Source organism: Hemicordylus capensis, chromosome 5 (genome assembly GCF_027244095.1).
Source record: "Hemicordylus capensis ecotype Gifberg chromosome 5, rHemCap1.1.pri, whole genome shotgun sequence".
NCBI classification, from domain to species: domain Eukaryota; kingdom Metazoa; phylum Chordata; class Lepidosauria; order Squamata; family Cordylidae; genus Hemicordylus; species Hemicordylus capensis.
This window is the reverse complement of record NC_069661.1, coordinates 1,097,176-1,113,797: the sequence shown is the minus strand read 5'-3', so window position 1 is coordinate 1,113,797 and position 16,622 is coordinate 1,097,176. Positions and strand designations below refer to the sequence as shown.

Sequence of the window (16,622 nt, the reverse complement as noted above, 5' to 3'; positions counted from 1 at the left end):
CTCTAGAAAATGGACTGTTCCTCCCCCACTGACCGGCGCCATGCCCAGAGCACAAACAGGGAGAACAGTTTTTGGAAGGGGCTTTGGCCCCCAACTGCCATGGGTGAAAAATAGGGCTAAGGCACTCCCCACTCACAGTAGTGACCATAGAACCCCCTCTCACCCAGGTCATGGATCCAGACCAGCCACCGCTCTGTCTACACAGTGGCGCTTCACAGCTGCCTTGACTGTCCCAACATCTGGCTCCAGGCCACAATGGAAGGGGCCATTAGCCCCAGTGGAGAACAAGCCACTGCTCCTTGGCCATGCCTAATAGGGAGGCATGTGACGGGAGGGAGGGGGCAACACAGCACTGTAACATACTGAGGCACTGTTTTAACATCTGGAGATGTACAGAACGTGGACCCAAACACAGCTGTCCTCTAAACTCGTGTGTGCTGTCCCTTTAAGAGAAATTGCAGGTGTGGTTGGGGCATGCAGGTGTAGATGACGTGGTGCCTTGCCAGGCAGAGTGCAGCCAAAGGTGCTCAGGCTGCATGGCCATGGAACCATGCGGGCAGCAGGCATAAGGACATAAGAACAGCCCTGCTGGATCAGGCCCAAGAAAGCCCATCTAGTCCAGCATCCTGTTTCGCACAGTGGCCCACCAGATGCCTCTGAGAAGCCTATGGGCAAGACGTGGGGGGTGCCCTCTCTCCTGCTGTTGCTCCCCTGCAACTAGTATTCAGAGGCATCCTGCCTTTGAAGGCTGGAGGTGGCCTATAGCCCTCCAACTAGTAGCCATTGATAGACCTCTCCTCCATGAAGTTATCCCTCTTAAAACCATCCAGGTTGTTAGCTGTCACCACATCTTGTGGCAGAGAATTCCACAAGCTGATTATGTGTTGTGTGAAAAAGTACCTCTGTCTGTTGGTCCTAGATTTCCTGGCCATCAATTTCATTGGATGACCCCTGGTTCTAGTGTTATGTGAGAGGGAGAAGAATTTCTCTCTCTCCACTTTCTCCACACCATGCATGATTTTACAGACCTCTATCATGTCTCCCTGCAGTCGTCTTTTTTCTAAACTAAACAGCCCCATTAGAAAGGTGCTCCAGGCACCTGATCATCTTGGTTGCCCTCTTCTGCACCTTTTCCACTTCTACAATGTCCTTTTTTAGATGTGGTGACCAGAACTGTACGCAGTACTCCAGGTGTGGCTGCACCATCTTTTTGTATAAGGGCATTATAATATTAGCAGGTTTATTTTCAATCCCCTTCCTAATGATCCCTAGCATGGAATTGGCCTTTTTCACAGCTGCCGCACATTGAGTCGACACTTTCAACGAGCTGTCCACCACAACACTTCTATAGTCATAACAACTTTATCGTTGAGAATGCTTTCCATCAATTTGGCTGGCACAGATGTAAAACTAACCGGCCTGTAATTTCCTGGATCTTGTCTGGTTCCCTTTTTCAAAATCAGTGTTGCATGCATTGTCTACTTTTCAGAACACATTTGAGTTCTTTAAGGACTCTCAGGTGGATGCCATCTGGCCCTGGTGTTCTGTTTTTAATTTTTCCAGACAGTTTAGATCATCATCTCATCATCTCTAAATGACTCAGTTCTTTAGTCTCTGTTCCTGAGAAGTCTGGTTTAGGCACAGGTATATGCTCACTATCCTCTGCAATGAAAACAAATGTAAAGAACTCATTTAGCTTCTCTGCAATCTCCACATCCTCCTTAATAATCCCTTTCACTCCCCCACTTTCTCGTAATCTAACGGACCAATTACCAAGTTTCATGCTTCTGATGTATTTAAAGAAGTTTTTGTTATTCTCCTTGATGCTTTTAGCTAAATGTTCCTCAAACTCTCTTTTTGCCTCCCTTCTTGTCTCCTTGCATTTCTTGTGGTAGAGTTTCTGGTCCTTTCTGTTCTCTTCATTTGGGCAGGCCTTCTAATTTCTGAAGAAAGTCTTCTTCCCCTTTCCAGCTTCCTTGACTTTACTTGTTAGCCATGCTGGCATCCTCCCGGACTTGGTAGTACCTTTCCTCCTTTTTGGTATACATTCTATTATTGTGGTTTTAAATAGACTCTGTGAATTCTGAGGCAAACTGACTCTCTTGATTTTCCCTTTCAGTTTTCTTTGTACGAAATTCATTTTAGAGAAGTTTCCTCTTCTGAAATTCAAAGAGTCTGCGTCAGACTTTCTTGGCAATTCTGTCTTCACATGTATGTTGAATTTGATCACACTGTGGTCACTGTTCCTTAAAGGTTCCATGACACTGACATTTCACACCAGGTCCTGTGCACCACTCAGGATTAAGTCCAAGGCAGCCTTCTCTCTGGTTTATTTATTTAAAATATTTATACCCCGTCCCTCCAGTACACTACTGCTTGGGGCGGCTCAACAATAGAATAGATACAATGTAAAATAAAACAAAGAAAATTAACCAGATTAAGTTAAACAAGCTCAAAGTCCAGGCTAAAAACCACAATCAGAATTACTGCAGGTTTTTTAAAGCTCAAAATTGTTATTTTAAAAGCTAAAAATTAAGAATTATAATAACTAAAGAACCTACCAGATACAACCAAAGATGGAACATTAAAACACCTCTAGTTTTTTAAAAACTCTGAGGGAGGGAGCGTGGCGAAGCTCTTCAGGGAGGGAGTGCCAAAGCCGAGGTGCCACAACCAAAAAGGCCCTGTCTAGACCCTGCCACCTGGATCTCTGTTAGTGGTGGGGCCATGAGCAGGGCCTGAGCAGAGGGCCCTGGCAAGTTCATATGGGCAAATGCGGTCTGACAGGTACCCCGGCCCCAAGCTGTGTAGAGCTTTAAAGGTCAAGACCAGCACCTTGAATCTAGCCCAGAAGTGGACCAGTAACCAATGAAGCTGCTGCAGGATAGGTGTGATGCTCATGAAGTGATTTGCACCCACGAGCATCCTTGCAGCAGCATTATGGACCAGCTGAAGCTTCCGAACCATCTTCAAGGGCAGCCTCACGTAGAGCGCATTGCAGCAGTCCAATCTGGATATTACCAAAGCATGACTGACTGAGGTCAGGTCCAACTTCTGCAAGCAGGGTCGCAGCTGGTAAAAGGCACTTCTGCACACTGCTGCAACCTGTGCCTCCCAAGGACAGCATCAGGTCCAGAAGCACCCCCAAGCTGCGGACTTTGTCTTTCGGAGGGAGTGTGACCCCATCCAAGACCAGATTTACCTCATTACTCAAATAATCAGTTCTACCAACCCACAGGACTTCCGCCTTAACTGGATTAAGTTTCAGTTTGTTTGCCCCCCATCCAGTCCAGAACAGCCTCCAAACGCCAAAGCCAGTTCAGAGCATCCACTGCCTCCCTGGTGTCTGCTGACTTAAAAGGTAGGTAGAGCTGGGTGTCATCAGGATACTGATGGCACTGCAGCCATCATGGTTGGTGTTCTAGGGCACAGTTAGAAATTTAGTCTCCTTGTCATTACTTAGGAACATAGGAAGCTGCCATATTCAAATCAGACCATAAATTTATCTAGCTCAGTATTGTCTACAAAGATTGGCAGCAGCTTCTCCAAGGTTAGAGGCAGGAATCTCTCTCAGCCCTATTTGGAGATGCCTCCAGGGCGGGAACATGGAGCCTAGATGCTCTTTCCAGAGCGGCTTCATCCCCTGAGGGGAATTTCTTACAGTGCTCACACATCAAGTCTCCCATTCATATGCAACCAGGGCAGACCCTGCTTAGCTAAGGGGACAAGGCATGCTTGCTCTCCAGCTCTCCTCTTACTTGGATGGGAATTTACCCAGTCTGTGTGTGGATCCATCACACAATACCCTTCCTTCCAAACCATTGCACAATATCCTTACTTTCGCATGCTAGCAAAATAATGCTCAGGATCATTCAATGCAGATTAGAGCCCTACATGGGAAGGGAAATGCCGAATGTTCAAGCTGGTTTCAGAAAAGGCTGAGGAACAAGAGACATCATTGCTGATGCACGCTGGACAATTGAGAAAAGCCAAAGAATACCAGAAAGAAGTCAATATGTGCTTTATTGACTACAGAAAAGTCTTCAGTTGCATCGACCATGTCAAGTTGTGGAATATCCTTAGGAAAATGGGCATCCCAGAACATCTCATTGTTCTCATGAGAAACCTAGACACAGAGCAGGAAGCCACAGTCCAGATGGAACATGGTGAAACAGACTGGTCCCAGATCAGCAAAGGAGTAAGACAAGGCTGTATACTTTCTCCCTCTTTATTCAGTTTCTATGCTGAACATATACTGAGAGAAGCTGGATTGGAAGACAATACGCGTGGTTTTAAAGTTGGGGGAAGAAACATCAATAACTTGCACTTGACACCACTCTGATAGCCGAGAACGCAGATGATCTGCAAGCTCTAGTAATGAAAGTCAAGGAGCACAGTGAAAAAATGGGACTACAATTAAATGTCAAGAAGACTAAACTAATGACTACGGGTACAGCAACCAGCCTCAGAATTGACAATGAAGACAGTTAAGTGGTAGACAGCTTCTGCCTTTTAGGATCAACCATCAACAGTAAAGGATCCAACAGTCAAGAAATACGCCACAGACTAGCACTTGGTAGGGTTGCAATGAAGGCCTTGGAAAGGATAATTAGATGCCGTGATGTCTCTACACCCACAAAAATTAGAATCGTTCGGACAATGGTTTTTCCCATGACACACTATGGATGCAAAAGCTGGACTTGGAAAAAGCATTGATGCTTTTGAACTTTGGTATTGGGGAAGACTTTTGAGGATACCATGGACAGCCAGGAAAACAAACAAATGGCTCATAGAACAAATCAATCCAGAATTTTAATTCGAGGCACAAATGACCAGGCTCAAACTATCATACTTGGGGCACATTGTGCGAAGACCCAGCTCCTTTGAAAAATCTATAATGCTGGGGAACATTGAAGGAAAGAGAAGAGGACAACCAGTAGCAAGGTAGATGGACTCCATTACGACAGCAATGAATGCACCACTGAAATACCTTAAAGGCCAAGTTGAAGACAGATCATCCTGGAGAGAATCTATCTATGTGGTCACAGAGTGCCAGCATGGCACTTAATCAAACAGTCAATCAGTATGTGGGAACTGAAGTATTACTACAGCTCTGTCTCTCCTTGATGCCTCCCTGATTTCCTTCTGCAATTCCCAGTCACTGTCAGCATTTTGATCAGGAGGGCGATAGCACATCCCTAGTAGCACATTTCCTTTCAGGCCTTGTATGGTCACCCACAAAGTTTCTGAGGACAACTCTGGTCTTCCTAGGTTTTCTAGCTTGCGGGATTCTACCCCCTCTTTAATATACAGGGCTACTCCACCCCCAATTCACCCTCCATGTCATTTATATTGGACGTGCATGTTTCCTTTTAAAGGCGCCATTCCCCGCCCTCCTTGGGCTGCCCTCATTGGCCCACAAACCACCAAACTGGTCTGTGGAACCGCAGGTCAGTCCAAATTCAGACCAACCTGAGGACCACAGTCCACAAACACCCCTACTACTGTGCCTGTGGAATAACAGAAATAGAAAGCTTAGAACAAATACTGCAGTTCTAAGTAAAACTCAAGGAACCCATCTTTCACTCCTTTCAACATCCAATGCAGGCGCTTAGAACAAAATCCATTTGATAATATTTGAGCATAATTCCTGGAAACTGGGCTCGTTCGTCCACTTTATTTGCTAATACAGTTTTAAAGGGAAGGTGCTTGTATAATGCACATGACCATCTATTATCAAGATGGGAGATAGTTACGAGAAGACACACACACACCTGTATCCCCTTCTACATGCTGTGAATTTGGTTTGTACTGAAATATGAGAACATGAGTTCTAAAAGAGTAAAGTTGCCTGCAGGTAGACAGTCATTCATCAAGTAAAGCTGTGTGGTTAACCACACAGCTCTGCCTGAAGAATGGCCAGCCTGCAGGCAGTGTGGCTCTCCAGTGGGGTGGGAAGAGGAGGAGCAACTCGAGCTGCCTCCTCCTGCGGCTCCTTAGGATGAGCCACTCCATTAAATCATCCTCTCACTGGGCAGGGGGCGGATCCTTTTCCAATTAAAGTTAAAGAGGACCATGTTATATGGGAGGAGGCGGCAGTTCAAATTATCACCTTCTGTATGCATTTAAGGTAGCAGTTTAGTCCTTGCTGTTGCCAAGGGATTAGGCAGTGCTCAACCCCTTGCAGCACCAGAGCCTCCAAACCAATGAGGATTTAATCTTAAAGGTGTGATGTTGCATAAGCAACTATTTGCAAGGAAGCAATTGTATCTTTTATTTGGGTATTCTCTCGGTCAGCAACCAAGCTGATTGATTATAAAACCAATCTGAGGGTGGTCAAACCTACTCTTCAAAAACCAGTTTATATCCCACCTCTTCAAGCTGTGCAAAGCAGATTTATTGCCACTGCCTCTTTTTGAGGGAGGGCACATTTTAAGATCACTGCCTTGGTCAGGAGAACAACAGCATCTCTTGAATGGATACTCTTTTACTGGGCCTAGGATTTCCATCCACTGCAATTTTGTTTCCTTTCTAAACTAAAATCAAACCTCGAATGGCAACCACATTTGGGGTCACAAAGAATGACTGAGGATGCCATCTAAATAAAAAACAAGCAGGGATTTGTGGAAAGTTCACGGAGGCTAATAACCCTTTTAGCAGCCAAGGAGGCCTGTCCCTTTGCTCTGAAATGGGGGTGGGGGCAAAGATAAGGCTCCTAGACCCTCTTTCTTCTAAGGGAGCTTGCCTTTATCTTCGGGGGAGTCCTATGGTACGGCAGCCCCAAGAGGATCCTGGGGTGGCCAGTACTGTGTCTACAGAAAAATCATTACGATTAGGAATGAGAGACAAGCCGTATTAAAAAGCCAAGGCTCCACAGAGGGGATCAGGCCATAGCTCAGTGGAAGAGCATCCGCTTTGCAGGTAGAAAGGCCCAGGTTCACCCACCCCAAGGAACCCTCTTGCCTCCCCTTGCCAGGCACTGAAACTGCCAAGCGTGGCCCTACTATGGAAGAGCTGGTGGCCAAGAGGAACCCCTGCCAATCCCACCCCCAAGAGTCAAGCTTAACATAAGAACAGCCCTGCTGGATCAGGCCCAAGGAAGCCCATCTAGTCCAGAATCCTGTTTCACACAGTGCCCCCCACCACCCCAGATGCCTCTGGGGAGCTCACAGGCAAGAGGTCTGTGCATGCCCTCTCTCCTCCTGTGGTTGCTCCCCTGCAACTGGTATTGAGAGGCACCATGCTTCTGAGGCTGGAGATGGCCCACAGCCACCAGACTAGTAGCCACTGATAGACCTGTCCGCCATGAATCTGTCCAAGTGCCTTTGGGCTTCGACAACCATTTCCCAAGTAAAAGAGACTGATCACTCATGAAGCCTCCAGAAGCCACCCCTGTGCTCCTCCTGGCCTCCCAGGGCCCAGGAAGACCCAGGAGCAGGGTTCCCAACATCTGGCCCAGGCTCTTCCTCACCCAAGGAGGAGAACTGTGATCCACTTAGCAATAGGACCCTGCACGGGCCACGCTGCGCGCATCTGCGCACTGACAAACTGCACCATTTCACCGTTTCAGCAGGAGCCAACGTAGCTCTTCCAAGACAGGGAGGCTATGGCTGCTGCAGGAACACGAGGGGGTTATTTACACAGACGCTTCATGACACCGATCCCAGATGAAACTGGAGCAACAGAGACGGCAAATCAATATATCTGAAACACTTCACTGAAGGGGTAACCATAGCAACACCACACGGAGGATGCTGCATCTGGGAACAAGAGGAGGTGAGTCTCTCTCCATTCCAAATAATTCTCCGCCTACCCCCTTTAATTCACAGCTCCAGTGAACAAGAGAACTGCTCGAAGGGCATGGAAAACGAGAATGAGTCGCGGCTTAAGCCAAAGGCGAGGGGGACTGGGTGGGTGGGTGGCTACGGAGCAGCAGCATCTGGCTTATGTGTAGATGCATCCAGTGGGGGTGAATGGCCTCCTGGCGGCTTGCAGCTGAGGCCCCAAGGGAGAGTCTTGGCGGAACCAATATGACAGACTTGGTGTCCCCAAAGGTGTGCATGGAAGGGATTCATGTTCTTTGGGCCTAACTATCTGGCACATTTTGGGATTGAACTTCTGCTTATACTGCACCATCAAAAGTCTATATAACTAGATCAGACATCATAGGGAAAGATGCAGAGAAATTAATGATTTATTTTTTTTAACCAGTAGTTTGACAATCCAACTCAATCACCCACCCTCTAGGCAGGAGATGCTCAGAAGCACAGCGCAGGCTGGTTTGCCAGAGTTATTCCCAGGAGAGCTGGTCTGGTGGGAGCAAGCATGCCTTGCCCCCTTAGCTAAGCAGGGTCCACCCTGGTTGCACCTGAATGGGAGACTAGAAGTGTGAGCAGCACTGTAAGATCTTCCCCTCGGGATGAGGCCGCTCCAGGAAGAGCAGAAGGTCCCAAGTTCCCTCCCTGGCAGCATCTCCCAGATACGGCTGAGAGAGACTCCTGCCTGCAACCTTGGAGAAGCTGCTGCCAGTCTGCGTAAACAATACTGAGCTAGCTGGACCAAGGGTCTGACTCAGTATATGGCAGCTTCCTACGGTATATATGATTACCTAAGAGCATCCATGGAGCACCACTGGCTTGGGCCAAAAGTCCATCCAGTCCAGCTTCCCAGAGCAGCCAGTCAGATGCTTCTGGCAAGTCCACAGCACCAGATGAAGACAAGAGCCCTTTCCCTTTGTTGGCATCTAGTACTCAAAGGTATACTGCCTCTGGACACAGAAGCTCCACAGAAGCATTACGACATAGCTAGTCTCTTCCAGCTAGAGACTTCCCTTTTCCATGAATTTGTTTAACCTCCATTTTAAAGCCACCTAAGAAGCCTGTAGCACTACATCTTATGGTAGATAGTTCCATTAAGCTGTCAACTGTCTCTTCCCAATAATAAATTTATTGCCAACCCACCAAAACCCCACAATTGCCACTAGAAGATGATAAAATTCATCAGAGCCCTCAAGAGGCCAGCAAACAGGGACACAGGAAGCTGCCTTACACGGAGTCAGGCCCTCGGTCCAAATAGCTCACAACTGTCAACTGGCAGCAGATCTCCATCGTTTCAGGCAGGGAAGAGTCCTTCCCAGTCGTACCTGGAGATGCTGCCAGGGATTGAACCTGGGGCCACCCCGCACTGAGCTATGGTCCCATCCCTGCCCCTTGCCCCAAAGGAGAAGCTGGGGTTCAGAGAGGAAAAGACACTCGGGGGGGGGGGGGGCCTCAGAGCTCTGCCAGAGTCAGCAGGAGAGGCAGAGAAATTTGATGCAGCCTCAGAGAGGCAGCTGCAGTTCTGCGGTATCCCCAAACCCCACCGCAGTTTAATGTTGTTTTATTTGACTTTGGGGAGAGGTACTAATTATATCTGCAATTTGTAAAGCTAGCTAAGTAAACAGGGGAACTTCCAGTGGGCTGGGACTCTCCCTAGCTAAGCTCACCAAGAGAGGAAGCCGGATCTTCTGTGCATTATCATCGCCATTGCCGCCGCCACCACCACACGACGTGTTTAGTCCCTTCGGCACAAGGCAGTTCCTGAAAGGGTGCAGTCCAGAATCAGGAAACACTTCTGTGGGCAGCAAGGAGGCAGGAGGAGCACCACACCAGCCTCATGCAACACACTGGACTCTTTGCTGCCCTGCTGCCATCAGGCTCAGAAGCACCTGGAACAATTCAATCTCTTATTGAAAAGGAAAATGCCACTCTCGGGCCCACCCAGCACAGATCGAAACCACAGAGCAAAGATTTTCCCCACGGTGGAATCCCTGGCTCCCTCAGGAAGATCCTTCTGATAACAAGGGGAGGCTTTTTCGTTCAGGAGTGGTTCTCTCAATCTTTGGCTTGCTGTTTTGTTTTTATCGGAACTGCTTTTTATAATATGGTTTATAAAAGGACAGGGAGGGGCGCCTTGGAGGAGGGGTAGCACTGTATGTTAAAGAAGGGATAGAATCTAACAAGCTAGAAAACCTGGGTGGACTGGAGTCCTCCACAGAAACCCTGTGGGTGACTATACAAGGCCTGAAAGGGAACGTGCTACTGGGGACGTGCTATCGCTCTGTGGATCAAAACGCTGACAGTGACTGGGAGTTGCAGCAGGAAATCAGGGAGGCGTCAAGGAGAGGCAGGGCTGTAATGATGGGTGACTTCAATTACCCACACACAGACTGGGTAAACTGACAGTCAGGTAATGACAGAGAGGTCAAATTTCTAGATCCGCTGAATGACTTTGCCCTAGAACAGTTGGTTTTGGAACCAACCAGAGAAAAGGCGACCTTGGATTTAATCCTGAGTGGCACCCAGGACCTGGTGCATGATATCAGTATCATCAACCCTCTAGGGAACAGTGACCATAGTGCCATCAAATTCAGCATACATGCGGGGAGAGAATCACCAAGGATGTCTAACAGGGACATTTTGAATTTCAAAAGAGGAAACTTCTCCAAAATGAGGAGTATGGTGAAAAGAAAGCTGAAAGGGAAAATCAGGAGAGTCACTTCGCTCCAGAATGCATGGAGTTTACTCAAAACCACAATACTAGAAGCCCAGTTAGACTGTATACCCAAAAGGAGGAAAAGTACCACTAAGTCTAGGAGGATGCCAGCATGGCTAACGGATACTGTCAAGGAAGCCATAAAAGGGAAGAAGACTTCCTTTCGAAATTGGAAGGCCTGTCCAAATGAAATTGGAAGGCCTGTCCAAATGAAGAGAACAGAAAGGAACACAAACTCTGGCAAAAGAAATGCAAGGTGACAATAAGGGTGGCAAAAAGAGAGTTTGAGGAACATTTAGCCAAAAGTATCAAGGGGAATAACAAAAACTTCTTTAAATACATCAGAAGCAGGAAACCTGCCAGGGAGGCAGTTGGACCATTAGACAATGAGGGAGTGAAAAGGGTTATTAAGGAGTATATGGAGGTTGCAGAGAAGCTGAATGAGTTCTTTGTGTCTGTCTTCACGGCAGAGGATACTGAGAATATACCTGTTCCTGAACCAGGCTTTTTAGCGATGGAGGCTAGAGAGCTGAGTCAGATAGAAGTGACAAGGGATGATGTTCTGAACTGTCTGGAAAAACTGAAAGCTAACAAATCACCAGGGCCGGATGGCATCCATCCAAGAGTCCTCAAAGAACTCAAACGTCAAATTGCCGACCTCCTTGCTAAAATATATAACTTATCCCTGAAATTGGGCTCTGTACCAGAGGACTGGAGAGTAGCAAATGTAACACCGATTTTCAAAAAGGGATCCGGGGTGATCCGGGAAATTACAGGCTGGTTAGCCTAACGTCCGTTCCAGGCAAATTGATGGAAAGCATCCTCAAGAATAGAATTGTAAAGCACATAGAAGAACAGGCCCTGCTGGGAGTGAGCCAGCATGGCTTCTGCAAAGGTCAATCTTGCCTGACCAACCTTTGGGAGTTGTTTGAGAGTGTCAACAAGTGTGTGGATCAAGGTGATCCAGTTGACATCGTATACCTGGACTTCCAAAAAGCTTTTGACAAAGTTCCTCATCAAAGACTCCTGAGGAAACTTAGCAGTCATGGGATAAGGGGACAAGTACATGTGTGAATTGCTAACTGGTTGAAGGACAGGAAACAGAGGGTAGGTATAAATGGAGAGTTTTCACAATGGAGGGAAGTAAGAAGTGGGGTCCCCCAGGGATCTGCACTGGGACCGGTGCTTTTTAATTTATTCATCAATGATCCAGAAGCAGGAGTAAGCAGCGAGGTGGCCAAATTTGCAGATGATACCAAACTCTTCTGGGTAGTGAAATCCAAAACGGATTGTGAGGAGCTCCAAAAGGATCTCTCCAGACTTGGGGAGTGGGCGACAAAATGGCAAATGCGGTTCTATGTTAGCAAGAGTAAAGTGATGCACATTGGGACGAAAAACCCCAACTTCAAGTATATGCTGATGGGATCTGAGCTGTCGGTGACTGACCAGGAGAGGGATCTTGAGGTCATGGTGGACACCTTGTTGAAAGTGTCGACTCAATGTGCGGCAGCTGTGAAAAAGGCCAATTCCATGCTAGGGATCATTAGGAAGGGAACTGAAAATAAAACGGCTAACATTATAATGCCCTTATAGAAAACAATGGTGCGACCACCCTTGGAGTACTGCGTACAATTCTGGTCACCACATCTTTAAAAGGACATTGTTGAACTGGAGAAGGTACAGAAGAGGGCAACCCAGATGATCAGGGGCCTAGAGCACCTTTCTTATGAGGCAAGACTACAACACCTGGGGCTTTTTAGTTTAGAAAAAAGATGACTGCGGGGAGACATGATAGAGGTCTATATAATCATGCATGGCGTGGACAAAGTGGAGAGAGAGAGATTCTTTTCCCTCTCACACAACACTAGAACCAGGGGTCACTCCATGAAATTGATTGCCAGGAGGTCTAGGACTAACCAACAGAAGTACTTTTTCACACAACGCGTGATTTGGAGAGGAGAGCTGGTCTTGTGGTAGCAAGCAGGACTTGTCCCCATAGCTAAGCAGGGTCTGGGAGACTAGAAGTGTGAGCACTGAAAGATATTCCCTTTAGGGGATGGAGTCGCTCTGGGAAGAGCATCTAGGTTCCAAGTCCCCCCCCTGGCTTCTCCAAGATAGGGCAGAGAGAGTCCTGCCTGCAACCTTGGAGAAGCCGCTGCCAGTCTGTGAAGACAATACTGAGCTAGATAGACCAATGGTCTGACTCAGTATATGGCAGTTTCCTATGTTCCTATGTGATCTACTTGTGGAACTCTCTGCCACAGGATGTGGCGACAGCCAACAGCCAGGATGGCTTAAAAAGGGGTTTGGGTGACTTCATGGAGGAGAGGTCTATTAATGGCTACCAGTCGGAGGCCTGTGGGCCACCTCCAGCTTCAAAGGCAGGATGCCTCTGAGTATCAGTTGCAGGGGAGTAATGGCAGGAGTGAGGGCACGCCTCCCAACTCCTGCGTGTGGCTTCCACCGGCATCTGGTGGGCCACTGTGCGAAACATGATGCTGGACTAGATGGGCCTTGGGCCTGATCCAGCAGGGCTGTTCTTATGATTTATTGTTTCATTATATGGCACCAGTGTACCCATCAACCACACTGAGTATCCATGATGGTCAGAAAAGCAGCATATAACTGAATCTTGGTGGTTTTCACCAACAATACTGAATACAGCAGTAGTAGGGGAGAAAAAGCCTTGTTTCATTGTTTGCGACTTCTTAAACTGAACTTGTAAGCTGTTTTGAGTACACATTCATACAGAATAGGAGATGCAAATTAAATAAGTAAATATTTCAGTCAAGGAGTTTAGCTTCAAGAGGATCTAGGCAGATCCTTCTGGGATGGCAGGAAAAGGTTGCCGTGTTGGAGAGCATCAGTTCAGGACCCACCATCCCAATGTCAGACACAAAGGGAAGCATCACTGTCCAAAGCACACCGCACGGGGCTCCTATCCAGGAGGCTGGGAAAGCAGGCCTGCCATCTGACCGACCCCCATGCCCCCTTGGTTGGGGAGCATCTCACACTACAGGACCACTCAGGCATGGCCACTGCCACAAAGGACGCTGCCCCGAGGAGCCGTCTGCTGTGCAAGGCTGCCATTTTGATGCAGCTCTCAGTCAACAGCTGCCCCCCATCCTCCCAGAGCAAACAGTCGCAGCCATGACGCTGCCCAGCCTGCCCCAAAAGCAGGATTCTAAGAGTTCCTCTAGCCCAGTTCATTGAAAGGACAGAAAGAAACACACCAGCTCCAACAAATGGCTAGCAGCCAATGAGAAGCTAAACACAGAAATGGCTCTGAAAGACTTTTGTCTCCACAAGATACGTCTGCACATGGAAAACAATCAGGTAGATCCTCACCACAGTTTGCAAAGGACTGGGGACCACCCTCTAATCTACCACGTGAAGCCCTGTGATGGTGCACAGTCGCTGATTCTTACCTCTGCAGGGCAGCTCAGAATTTACCAGCTAAGGACCTCCAATGGAAACATGTTCACTTCCATTGTCAAAGTACAATAAATAAAGTTGATATTGAAAATATTGTTGGTTTGCCACAAAGGAAAGTGCCCTGCCCAAGACAAGGATATCTCAACCTCTTCACCCACTTCTCAAGAAGAGGGGAATTCCCTTCCTACATCCCACTGCCAATTTTGAAAGATTTGCACTGCCTTTCAATTTGCCTCCAGGTGCAATTCAAGGTGCCGCTGCTGTTTGTTTACCTATAAAAGCCCTAAACAGTTTAGGCTCTAGATACCTGGTGGACCAACTGCTCCAAAATAACTCTGCCCTCCTTACAAGATCAACTGGGGAGGGGTCTCTGCTCTGTGTATCAACTCCTCAAAAAGTGACTGTCAAGTATGCAGGACAAGAGCTTTCTTTTTTGCTGCCCCCAGACTGTGCAATGCCCAGAGATATGGGTTTTCTGGAAATGTTTGAACTGGAAAATTTGGGGGGAGGTTTTCCCATGCAATTTCCCCCAAATCTGCATTATTTTTTCTCTCAGAAATTTTTTACTGTTCACATTTTCCTGCTGTCCTAAAGAGATTGTGATTCAATCTGGCAAGTTATTTTACCTATTTATTTAGTAAAAACAAAACATCATATCACTTTTCCACCCTGTATATCAAGAAGCCAAGTAGTTGAACCATGAGTGTGGCTTTAATTTTAAAATGAATCAAATTCAAAGCTTTAAAATGAGAAAAATTGTTTTTATTGGAATATTCAATAAATAAATAAAATACACAGGGAGTCCCCAACTTACCAACAGGCTGCGTTCCAAAAGTTCATTTGTAAATTGGATGTTCGTAACTCGGAACACATATAGTTCCTATGAGGGAACGGTTTCTTTGTATGTGCAGGTTGGTGTTGTAGGTTGGGGACTTCATTAAATTTAATGTTATGGAGCTTTGTTTGTAATTATGTGTCGTCGTTTGTAAGTCGGGTGTTTGTAAGTCAGGGAGTATCTGCATATATACTCTCTCATTCTCACTTCTTAGGCATAATCAACTGAAAAACATGTAATTATAACTTTCAGATTGCCAGGCTTGCCTAACATTGCATTGGCATCCTTCATTGTTACTAATTAATTTCTGGACCAACATGCAAACTAGCTCTGCCAGGTTCAGCCTATCGATGACTGAGCTCTGGTCCCCCCCCCTCCCTCTGAAGCCTTGTGGGTCACCTCAATATGGCCCTGAGCAGTCGCCCAACCCTCCGGAAGATATCTGGGTGCTGCAGAGTGGGCTCACTCTGGAGGAAAAATCGCCCCCTTCCTCACTCCAGCAAAGGCACAGCGCTGATCTGGAACTCGCAGTGCTGCTGCTGCTGCTGCTGCTGCTGCTGCACACCTTCAGCCCGTGGATTTGTAGGACATTTTCCAGAGAAAAACAAAGTTCCGGAAATCCGCCCGCCCCCCGCCGAAATTCTCCTTTCCGCCCCGTTCCTGGCAATGCCCTCCGGGCCGAGACCCCAACTGGCCCCTCTGCTGACTCCCCACAGACTCTTCGGCGCGGCCTTCCTGGCCTTGGCCTTCGGGGCGCGTTGTGAACCGGGCCCAGAGGCTCCACTCGCGGCTTGCGGCGGCCAGGGCGGCTCCTGCCGCGCACGTGGCGAGAGGCCGGGTCTTCAGCCACCAGCGGGTGGGGGCTTCCCCAACGGCTTCCACTCCGCGGAAAGGCAGCCGACTGCGGGGGGACCGCCGCCTTCCGGCCGCCGTGAGGCCCTGCCTGGAGCCGGGGCGGGCCAGACTGCCGGAGAGCCAAGAGCGGCCCCAGTCCCGGGGCAGGCCCCGCAGAGAGGCTGCCCCATAGTCTCGCACACGGGGGGGGGAGGACGAGCGCCTCTCCCCGCCCCAGCGCCTCCTCACTAGTCCCAGCCTGAAGCGGGCGGAGGAGGAGCAGCAGCAGCAGCCGCCCCGCGGCCGGGGGGATGGGGGGGGTAGCCCGGGAGGCCCCCAAGCGGAGGGCGGCGCCCCACCCCGGCAGGGGCCGCCGCAGCGGCAGCAGGAAGGAAGGAAGCTCCCGCCCCTCCGTGGACGCCGCCGCCGCCTCCTCCTCCCGCCACCTCCGGGCCTGGGGCCGGGCAGAGCCGGACCCCAAGGAGGGGAGCCGCGCAAGCCAGGGCGGGCGGGCGGGCGGGCGCCCCGAGAGGTGGCGGGGCTGGCTCGGGCCTTCCGTCTCCCCGCCAGACGACCCCTCGAGCGGGCCCTGCCCAGAGGCACCCGGGGCCTGGGGGTAGACTGCCCCTGAGCGAAGAGGCTCCATCTCGCCCAGGCCTTGCCAGCAGAGCTCCTGCTACAACAGCAGCCCTGCCAGGTGGGCCGCCCGCGGGGGAGAGGCGAGGGGAGCCCCTCCCTCGTCCACCCTTTGTGCTGCCGGCCGCACCCCGCCTCGCCCCACTCACCGCCGGTTCTCTTGAGGAGAGGGCGCCGCCAGCCGAGCCTGCCCGACCAGGCAGCCCTTCCCGAGGCGGACCCGGCGCCGCCAGTCCCGGCCGCCGCCCCTCAGCTCGGGAGTCGGGACTCCGGAAACTCTCCGCTCAGGCGTCGCTGAGGACAACCCCCGCCTGAATCAGGGCCCTTCCCGGCCGGCTTCGGCGCTCTT

General features: G+C 49.3%; 1 protein-coding gene across 1 annotated transcript in view; it reads right to left on the bottom strand.

Annotated features, from left to right (window-relative positions):
• Positions 1–16,607, bottom strand: part of DCTN1 (dynactin subunit 1) — a 70,688-nt gene extending 54,081 nt beyond the window's left edge. The window contains exon 1 of the mRNA XM_053254554.1: positions 16,423–16,607. The gene's annotated coding sequence lies outside the window, so the exon portion shown is untranslated. The remainder of the gene's footprint in view (positions 1–16,422) is intronic.
• Between the last annotated feature and the right edge of the window lie 15 nt (positions 16,608–16,622).